Raw genomic sequence first — 10,938 nt, 5'->3', positions numbered from 1 at the left:
CACACACACACACACACACACACACACACACACACACACACACACACACACACACACACACACACACACACAGCTCGGCGACCACTCGTCACACACAGACAGGAAATGGACAGCCACTTTGGGGAAATCCAATTGGCTTGTCGTCGGCTGTGGGAAAGATTGAATCATGGAGACATTTGAGGTGATTTAATGGTGTTAACATGCGCACACTGGAGCTGCGCGGCTTTAAAGCTACAAGCGCTTTCTTGAAGATTGAGTTGGCCGTAAAATCAGTCACTTCTCCAGAGTCTGTTTGACTGCAAGAAATGGATGGGCATTATCAGGAGTTCTGAAAGTGATCCGTTTTGAGACAAACTGGTGATGGATTTCACTTTTAACAGCCACTTTAACCGCACCGGATCTCAATTCTTTTCTTTTCCTTTCCCTGGCTCAAATGTGTGTGGCTCAAGTTGTGGTGGCCAGTGAGGGGATGTGGAGGCCTTCCTTGTTCTTAAATCTGAGGCTGGTTGATTGCAAAATGCTCCTCGGAGCCAATCAGATGCAATCAGAAGTCAGATTGCGCGGCTTTCACTGTAAGCTGCAGAGAAAGGATGAGACCCAGTATGTAGTTTGTCTCGATGACGCTTGTTATCATATAGGTTCTATTTGCTAGCAACTAGAGCATGAACCCCTTTGATGTAATCCACACTTTAATATCATTTAAAGACATGATTCCCTATGGTATTAATATTACAACAAATACTAAAAAAAAAAATGAGTGCACAAAAACTTTCTGAGCACACCCTCCGCCAGCAAAATCACAAATCACTTGAAATGTATTCAGACCTCTTTTCTTTGACCAGGATCGGTCTTGCCGCGCCATTTTTCACGTTCACACTCCCTTGAATTTGTTCACACTGCGCCAATGAATTTTGCAGGATAAAGTTAATAGTTTTTTTTGTATCTGCGGGTACCCGCTTTTCTCTCAGAATAATCAAAATGGCTCTACTGGAAGAGAAACAGCATCATGAATGGGAAGAGAAAGAGGCAGAGAAGGTCCGCAACTACTCTAAGCTTCGGATATAGTCGCCGTTCCCACAGAACAGAGAGATAAACACACCTGTGACTATTGTTGTCCGCTCTAATTGTATGTGTTGCTGCTCTGTGTTAAGGTAGCAGTTATTTAGAACTACTGCAACATTGACGCTGATTACCGTTAGCCCATCGATAATATTTCACATTATGTGTTCACATGAAGTTAACACACATCAAGTTCCATAGAGGAAATTATATGGTCTGGTTGAATATTTTGGTGTTTAATATATGTAACATTCTCTTTATTTTTATGTGTCCATTTTACAATTAACTTCAACTCATAAACAACTCAAAGCAAGCACACTTTGCATCTTAATCCACTAAAGACACGTTTAAGATTTGTTTTAATAACTTTAAATGTGTTTAAAGTGTGTGAGAGGGGCAACATTTATGTTTTTCTTCTATTGCAAATTTTCAGCCAACACGCCCCCCTCCCCCCCCATGATAAACAGGGTTGACTGTATAATTCATCGTGTCCTCACACAAAAGGACTCCATCCATTCAAGTTCAAGTCCACGCGCTGAACACTTTTCGTTTTCTTGTCGCTGATGAGCTGACCACATCCTCGGAATACTTCACAAGACAAATAATTGAACTCTTCAACAACACCCCCCCCCCGACCCCCCCGCCCTCCTTGATGGACAAAAATTGCTCCTCCAGTCGCCACTTCTGCTTCTTGGCTTTGTTCTCCCAAAGCAACAGCGGCGACCAAGCGAGCGCAAATGAGGAGGCCTTTTTGCAACAAAACACACCTCGCGGCAATGATAACACATAAGAGCGCCGACGCTTGCTCGCTTGCTTGCATTTACGCCCCGGCTTGGCTGATTTGAAGCCATTAGAGGCGGCCCCGGCGTGTTGTACAAATAGTAATAAAGAAGCCTTCAAAAGAGATATGTGATCTTAAAAGAGTTGTTTTATCCTGGCACGCCGTGACTGATGCCACCATCAGCAGTTAGCAGCAATCAAGGCAGTAAGTAAGATGGGCCGAGAGAAGATGGAGTGGATGATGTATTTATGTATTTGGTCAATAGGTGGCAGTGTGCACCCACAGAACGCGTGTATGTGTGTTGGCAGTGGACGCTCGAGGGCCGTTCGGTGGATTTAATTAGACAGAAACAGATACTCACATGTTCATTTCTCCGCAGCCTCTCTGCTGAGGAAGAGAGGAAAAAGAAAAACACTCTTTACGCTCCAGTGGCAACTGCACATACGCTCGGTGGAAAAAAAAAAAAAAAGGCCAAGTGTTACGACCCAGCTTCACACTTCCTGGAGGCGGCCATTACTGCAGGTAAAGCTGTCAGAATAGCAGGCTAACGACTAAAATACTCTTAAAAAGGGGAACGTAAAAGAAAGTATTAAAAAGTAAGTCTTGAAGACCACACCCAAGAAACTCCAACAAAGAAAACTCTGGCATGGTAACAATCACAATGCGGAGGCAGCCACCATTTTGTTTGAAGTCACTTTTTTTTTATGGGTTAGCAAAATCTGCACCGGTTCCAAGTTGGAATTTGACATGAGAATAAACCAGGTATGTACTAAAGTTGAAGACTGCTGCTTGATAATAATTCACGAGTTACAAAGCCTTGCTTCTGTTGTCGGGTTCGCAAGCTGAGACTTGAGATACAAGCAAGGTTCGGACATGCCGCTCCTCAAATATTTGTGCTTAAAATGAGCAGTTAAAGTCCAGAAATGCCTCTAAAATGTGGGCAAGGAGAGCAATCTAATTTGTCTTTTTGTAAAAAAGCAAAATGTGTATGCTTGAATGACCCTCTTATTTTGGTTACTTCCCATGGAAATTTAGCAATTTTCAAAATTCCTAATTTTTACTTCCCCAGACAATATGAAAAACAATAAGTGTAATAAAAGTAAAATTAATCACAAAAAACATTCTTCCTTTGTTAGTGATAGTTCGAATTCATTTGCAACCAACACAAAAAGCCAAAGGACAAGCAAGTCAGCATTTTTAAAATGTATGCAAGTGTGAAAAAAAAAAACAAACAAACTTCTATTTTGACTGACTCCTACTCGGGAATTGATCCAAATGCGCCCCAATTCGATGCGGGTATCCTGGACACATTTTAGAATCATTTTTCTGCTCATTTAGTGTTGAATTAGAATCTGAATCTGAGGAGAAGAAAAACGTAAAAGGAAAAAAAAAAGTCAGCCTAATTGAATCTGAGGGAAAAAGTGTCAGTATCGGTGACATTGGAGGGACAAGGAGGAGCCAGAGGAACAATAGTCCGAGCAATCGTAGTAGAAAGAGCGGCTTGGCCCTACCACTAACCTTCACTTGCATATTAAAAGCAGTGCGTCACCTCATGCAAATGAGAATTTGCCGACGAAAAGCGGCATTAATGAAGCCGGCCATTGAACTCATCGTGGTGAGATCGCCGCGCCGTAAATAGTCCATTTGGCCGCCGGCCAGCCAGCGGAGGGACGAGGGCGCCAGGAAGAGGACCTTTTATTGTGTTATGACAGACAGGCACAAGGCGTGCAAGATACGGGCTTCCCTTTCCACGTTAATTAAAGAAAGGATCAATTAACAGTGATGAAAAAACACGACAGTGCACTGCCTCACTGATAGGCCAATCACGCCTTGAAATGCAGAGTAGTTGGCATGTTTTATCTCTCAGAACTTAATTGCAATTTTCCAGAGGGGATGACGTGATCAAAATGTCTGGGCTGGAGTTAGCGGCATGCAAGTTAAAGTATTCATTTGATGCCATTGCCATTGATCCCTGATTTCCTAAGGCTTTTGTGGGTGTGGGTGTATGTGTGTGTGCGTTGAATTCGATTCTGGCTCTGGCCTCCCTGTGTGGAGTTTGCATGTTCTCCCCCTGCCTGTGTGGGTTTTGTCCGGGTACTCCGTTTTCCTTCCACATTCCAAAAGCATGCATGGCAGGTTAATGGAACCCTCTAAATTGTCCCAAGGTGTGAGTCTAAGCGCGAATGGTTGTATGTTTCTGTTTGCCCTGCAATTGGCTGGCAACCGGTTCAATGTCAGCTGGGATAGGCTCCAGCAACTCCATGTGTCCTCAAAGGAGGTTGCTTTTCAAAACGTTGAAGCTAATTTCTCGTTTTAGCACGATTGCTTTTGTTGTTTCTGCAGTGTCGAGAGAGGCGGCGTCGATATCCTTGACTAATTAAGATAATCCATGTCTGTCTTGAAACAATTCCCCAGTGGAAGGACAGCGAGAAGACACCATGTAAGTCAAAACTTCTGAGCTCAAGGGATTTTTCTAGGTCGGCCTTATGCGTACCTCTGAATGTCATCGAAAAGAAAAACCATTTTTACAATAACAGTTTCGTAATTTTAAGAGAATATCGTCACATTTTTTCAAGATAATGTCATAAGCACAGTGTCCCACCTGCTGGTTCTCGCCAATTCATATATGCGCAAATATTTTTTGGACCATACCCTGCCTCCATTATTCACTGTTTTTGTGGTCTTTGTGAAATGGTGCCACAAAAACGCCCAACAAAATGGTGCCAATCCCCTGTCTAAGAGAAACATAATGCTTTGGCGCTATCTTGTGGCGTCTTGGTGCCAAAGAACTACTCTATGTTGAAGTGAGTGGAGAAGCTTTTTTATCTGATAGTATGAAGCACTGTCTAATGTAAAAGTAGTGATTTTTTTTTCAACAGTTGGTAGCATCTATAGGGGAACATAACCCCTTTTGAGGGAGCCTCAATTGCACACAGTTTTGTTGCTATTGGCAAGCAGGGCTTGGTTCCCATACCCTGCGAAAGTTTGATAACCACTGAGTGACCGCAATATGAGTATGTGCAGATGTACGTCAGCAAGATGGAAGAGAAGTATGAGTGTGTCACTGGGATTGGGATTATAGAGGAGAGCTGAAGACCATGAGTCCGACATAAAGAATCCGAGTGTCAAAAGACTGATCTGTCCAATACATCAGGACAAAAAAAAAAACCCAAACAAAACGGTATGGCCGCTGAGAGTACTCACAATTTTGATGATCCTTTTCACATTGTGAGTAAATGTGGATGAAGTCCATTCAAATGGATCTCTGCTGGTTTTTGTCTGCATAGTTCAATAGCGCCTACCTGAGGAAAGGAGCTGGAAGAGGTGGTGACCAGGATGTGAAGGGTCTGACAGCATTTTTGCCTGCCCTTGTCGTGATTATTGCAGTGTGCAACACCCAAGAGTGGGTTCAGGAATTCAGCCAAATGATCCTTTTTGGGGGGCCTCAACACAACTGAAAGCTCACTCGTTTTGGCTTGCATGTGTCTATGGTGAAAAAATGTGCCAAAAGTTACTCAGAAGTTGCCCCCTGATAGAGAGGAACTATGAAAAAGACCCATGCATGAAATTACAGAATGTTGACTATTTTTGGTGTAAATCATCCATTTTGGGTGAAATCCAAGGCTCGTACTTTGACAAAATTTAAATGAGGAAGTTGGTCCAGATGAGCCCCAAATGGAGGCAGGTATCCGAGACAGATGGGTGATGCTAAATTGCCAGGATGTGGCTTCACTTTATATTTGCGACTATTACGTGTTGTTTTAAAACCCAATGTAATTGCTGCTAAAGTAAACAGTTGTGACTTCACAATGTATCAAAAATCCAGAAGAGCTCACACACAAACACATTTTGGGAACCAGGCAGCTCACAAAATCTGTACTTGTTTTTGTAATTTCAATCCTGAAGGGGTAGGCCGGCACTCTGGAGACCCAACTATCTGTACACAAGCAATTAAAAAGTCAATTTTAGCCAATATGTCGCCATCACGAGTTTCATATGTAAATGCGTGAAAACGTTCCTCATCTTCTTTGAGGCTATACATCCGAACATAACAGCATATTGCAATCATTTAAGCGTAAACGGTAACGAAATGCAACAGTAACCGTTTTGATTAGCAAGGCGGGTCGAGGCGCACCGCCAACACGCTCAAATCACAACATTAGCGTCCATCATTAGAAGCAACTAACAGGAATTTCCTTTCGGGCTATTTTGAGTGGGGAGTAAATTAGCCAGCCAGACATCCAATTTGTGGTGCGGCGGCGTCAAACGTGGCCAGCGGACAAAACGTGACATAACACGTACAGAAAGGAAACCCGCGCACCGCTGATGATGTGCAAGGCAAAAGGTTGACAAACTGCAAATCCAATGCGAAGAATAATAGACGTCCATTAAAAAGACTCGTTCAAGTAATTGTTGGTCAATAAGCAAAGGGGTGTGTGTACGGAGCAAACAGTTTCTCCCAGGCTAAATCATATCAGATGGACTATTGACAGCATCCCGTCAATAGCGGCGGGCCCTCGGAGGCCTGCCTATTTGCACATTGACTGATTGACTGTTTCTTAATAGACACATAATTGGTGACAAAGACCTTGCAATGAGGTGTCATGTGCCAGAGCTTTTGCGATAAGTCACAGCCCCGGCCCATTTTACCGTTGGAACGCGTCCCAGCGCCGCCCGGCCAGCCGAGGATGAGGGACGCGTGGGGGAAACTGGCCGAGGTATAATCACAATGAATAGAAGACAAACAAGGCGCTTCGTGGCGGACGGGAATGCCGAGGATGCAATATGCAGCGTCTAGAACTTTGACCTGATGTAAGATTATTCATTGGCTTTATTATTGCCCGTGTTCCAGACTTGGGGACATTGTTGATGGATAGTCATTTTTACGTGGCACTTTTGTTGCACCTCATTTGTCAGCTCGGGGCTTCGTCGGGGAGACTTTTGCAGCTGCTTGTCGGGATTGCGACGTAACGGCTTGCGCGTGTCCTCCCTCAAAGTGTTTTCTATGTAGAAAATGCGAATGTCGTACAACTGAAACGTTGTCCAGTTAATTAGAAATGTTGAATGTGAAACTTTTGGAAAAAAAAAGCTCATGCAGAATTTTGACAGTCTGGAGTTGTTTTCATTTCGGTAATATGTGGGAAATTTGTCACCATTATTTGAATGGTTTTGTTTTTCATTTGGAATGATCGAAAAAGTGGCGATTTTTTAAAAAAATGTGAACATTTCGACGTTGGAACGGTTTGAATCATTTGAGAAAAGTTTTTTTTCCCAATGTAAAATTTGGACTTAAAGAAATTGGAACGCTGGACACAGCATGCCTTTTCACCAAGACAAACGTGCTTGCAAAATCGGTGAATTTTTGGCCATGATGAAGCCTCGAGATTCATTCGTCGAAACGATAATAAACAAAAATCATGGCAATATTCCAACCCAGGACCTTGCGACTGTGAGCCAGATGAGCGGACAATCGTTCGCCATGCTGCCGATTAAATTTCTCCATAAATGTGAATGTTTCTTATTCTTATAGAAAATGTGGACTGTTGCACATTTTTGTCGTCAGAATGACTGAATTTGTTTAAAACGGTGGAAAAATAGGGAATTATCGGAAAAATGAGCGGAACATCCATGCTACTATTTTGTCATTCTGACATGATGTCAGTTGCGAGATGTGGACTTTGTAGAAGGCCCAAAAAGTGGGGGAAATAATGATAAATACAAGGAACTTAGGTCCACAATAACATATGTGCGAATGTTCCTCAAGCATTCACACAATCAATTCCCAATTACAGCAATTACAAGTCCGTCGGTGCGCCTTGCTCCTCCCCACCCCCACGTCAGATAGCGCCTCACCTCCGGGGATCCAATCGCAGCCGTCGCAGCCACCGGCGGCAGATGTAAGCAATTTACTTGTGATTTCTTCATATTGGGCGCGAGGCGAGCTCCCGGTGACCCGCGACCCCGGAGCCTGCAGGATTCTAACCCTATCAAATTAAAGCTCTCTGCTCACTTATTCCCCAGCGCTCCTCTGCCGCCTAAGCAGCCATCTCGCTGCATAGCAACGCCGGCCGGGCGTGCCGGCTCATACGCCCGGCCTCATCAGCCGCTATTAGGGAAAATATACAGTCCTCTAATTGGATGAGATTCGGCTAAGGAAGTGCAGTTAAAGGTCACCTTCCAGCGTGTGCCTCCTGCTCTTCAGAATAATTTCTGTGTCCTCCTGTCTTTGGGAGATGTTGAACAATAGAGCCCCGAGTTACACTCTTCTCCGCGACAGAGCGCTTTGAGCCGTGATGAGCGGCCGGCACAGCCAGTCATGTCAACTACACGGCCGGGTGACGAACGGGTGCTGACGGATTCTCCTTATGTGTCACCTGTATCTCAACTCTGCCTCCTTGAAGGTTTCTGTCGCATACGCTTGGTGACGGCGCGGATCGCCGGTTTAATTAGAGGCCATTCGCAAATACAGTCATCACCTTGATATTTATGGTTCACAAGCCACAAAGCTCTTTCTGAAATGCCCAAAGATGGCGCGAGATGCTGACAAAGCCCCATTTAAAAAGGAATTTGAGTCAAGACAGCATATTGAGGTGATAAAATTCAACTGAGAGGCAAGCTTTGTATGGTGGGAAGAGCTTAAGTTTAGCCTGGGTTGTTGGTGAAATTTACGGAGAGTCTTCAACACAGCAAGATGAGTTTCAAATGATATGTCACGGATTTGGAATCATAGTTTGTAGGCATGTAGCAAAAAAAAACCCCCACAACTTTTTGAACCGGAAAATCATTTTTGGATTTAAGAGAGTTAAGCGCATCGAAGTTCAATCAAATGCGCAGCATCTAAAATAACGCCGAAAAAAATAATTCCGTTGTACACCGTCAATTTGAGTCATACCATCTCAAATCGAATCGTAGTCCCACTGAGTCGAACCAAATCATTCCACTTGCAATTCGAGCCATCCTTGAATCATTGTGCACCCGTAGTGAAAACCATAGAGAAGCGTCTTTTGTTGAGAGATGCACACCCCGAAGAGTTTGCCGTGTGTGTATATAATGGTTTAAATAAACTACTTATACGGACAAATATAAGCATTTAATAAGTCAGCCGGATAGACTCCAGCATGTTTCAAGTTAACCCTTTCGGGGACAGCGGTTACGACAGTGGACAGCTTACCATGTTATCGGGTTAAAGGGTCAATGAAAGGGTTAAAATTTTTAGTGTACAAATTTGGGTCATGCAAAATCGACTTTATTTCGACTGAACAGTATGTCACACTGGTCAACAGCACGTTTCATGTGACCCTGCGTGTACCCTGCCTCTCGCCCGAAGTCAGCCGTAGTTCGACCGCAACCCTAATGAAGGCAAGCGTTACACAGTAGGCGCTTGAAGTTCGCCAAACTCCACATAAGTGTGATGCTCTGTTCCGCCATTAAAGACAAATTGCACATTTTAGCTTAAATGAGTATTATTAACAGCTCGTTGGCTCAAAGTTGGTGACCTTCGCCGTGTTAAACGCAGATCGCTTCTGTTACAGTGTGCACCGTAAACCTCTCGGGGGGCGAGATCCATGGATCCAAGTTCAAGAGCTCTCAAGTCACAGGCCACTTCATAAATAAATGATTGTCCTCGGCGCTGCTTTGCGGCTGAAGCGGAGTTCAGCTCCACAATAATGACCCACTTTCACTTAGTGCCTCGACACAAGTCATGGTTATTGTTTTTCCTCCTCTCTGAATCTTGGAATTAGTGGCAGCTTTAACCGAATAATGCAGATCTTCATTGGGACTGCGTCCCCCGCCACCTCGACCCTTTTACTTCTCTATTAGAACTCATTTATTTAGCCTCACACTCCCATACTTGGAGAGCAGACTAATTGCAATATTGCTGTCACGTCCAAAGATGATACATCCCTCCATTTTTTTTTTCGCAGTGTGTGCTGGTGGGAGGCGGTGTACACCCTGGACTGGTCACCAGTCAACGCATGGCTCGCTGGCATTGTTGAGAAGCTCGATTTTAAGACATTCACATCCGAGGCGTATCAATGACCCCCCTCAAGATAGTTTATTTGTCCTTGCAGGCAGGCAGGGGCGGCGGCTGGGTCTGAGTGAGCGCTGCCGCGCATTGATCTGTGTCTGACAAAGCCGCCAGCGTGGTGTGCATGGTGCCTGGTGGCTCTCATTCCACTCAGGCGAGTGCATTTCAGCGAGCTGCGGTGGAGCTAATGCGGGACACGCTGCGCCAGTCACGGCCTTTGGGATTTAGTCTGAGTGATGTGCGTGGTGGTGCTGTGATGCGCCCGCTTTCTCCTGCGCACACACACACACACACACACACACACACACACACACACACACACACACACACACACACACACACACACACACACACACACACATGCAAGCAGGTGGCCCTGAAAGTCTTTTACATGCCATTCCCTCTCTTATTTTGGAGGGGTAGTAATTCCTTCCATTTTGGGGGGAAAGTGAAAACAAGGAAAGCCACTTGCAGATGTTTCCAGTCTGTTAAATGTTATCAGCGTTTAGGATTGTTTCATAAATTCCTCAGTGTGCTGGATACCATCAGTGACAAACACCTGGATGTGGTGTGTGTGTGTGTGATGGGAATGATGGGATTCAACACTCAAGGATGCTTCCTCACGTTTGGGGGAAGTTTGAGACTTGGCGGTCATGGTGACAAATAAACAGCTGTCCAACTGATAGCGAGGAAATTAAGTTTGTTGGTTTAAGCAGGGGTGCAAAGCCAACGTATTTAAGGGCTCTAATTTTGTAGACAGCGCATGTGCACGCAACATAAAAACTGCCGCATATTCATTCTTTTTTTCCTAAAGTAAGTCGAACCGTATTTGGGAATTTGGCAGACTGCACTGTGTCGTGCTGGGCGTTCCAGGGAGCCATGGGCATTTTCTTTTACCTGGCACATGTTATAATTTGGTAACTCAAAATAGACTAGAATTTAGCCCAGTACTGGGCTGGTCTAAGTTGGGGCGCAGGTGGTATAACTCAGATTCCCAGCTCCACTGATACTTGTGGCGGATGTCGGCGTATTTCATTCCGAAATATGTCAACATCATTGTAAAAATACA

Source organism: Hippocampus comes, unplaced genomic scaffold (assembly GCF_001891065.2).
Source record: "Hippocampus comes isolate QL1 unplaced genomic scaffold, H_comes_QL1_v1.1 scaffold42, whole genome shotgun sequence".
Lineage (NCBI taxonomy): Eukaryota > Metazoa > Chordata > Actinopteri > Syngnathiformes > Syngnathidae > Hippocampus > Hippocampus comes.
Note: the sequence above shows the minus strand (reverse complement) of the source record.